This window comes from Astyanax mexicanus, chromosome 2 (genome assembly GCF_023375975.1).
Source record: "Astyanax mexicanus isolate ESR-SI-001 chromosome 2, AstMex3_surface, whole genome shotgun sequence".
Lineage (NCBI taxonomy): Eukaryota > Metazoa > Chordata > Actinopteri > Characiformes > Acestrorhamphidae > Astyanax > Astyanax mexicanus.
In genome coordinates this window covers 21,061,394-21,061,599 of record NC_064409.1, presented here as the reverse complement: position 1 = coordinate 21,061,599, position 206 = coordinate 21,061,394, and positions in this window count along the sequence as shown.

The following is a 206-nucleotide window of genomic DNA, read 5'->3' as shown; positions in this document are numbered from 1 at the left end:
GACTCTGGCCCTCTGAGCCTCGTCAATATTTGTTGTGCTCCACAGATCTCCAAACAGGGGAGCTCAGAGAAAGAGCAAACCTTTGAAACTTGACCTGTGGAGCGTGTGTGCAAACAGTGCACAAGCCACAAGCCACTACAAATTGGAGGACTGATCATTTTATCATACACCCACACAGGCTTAGATTAGTGTTACATTATTAATAC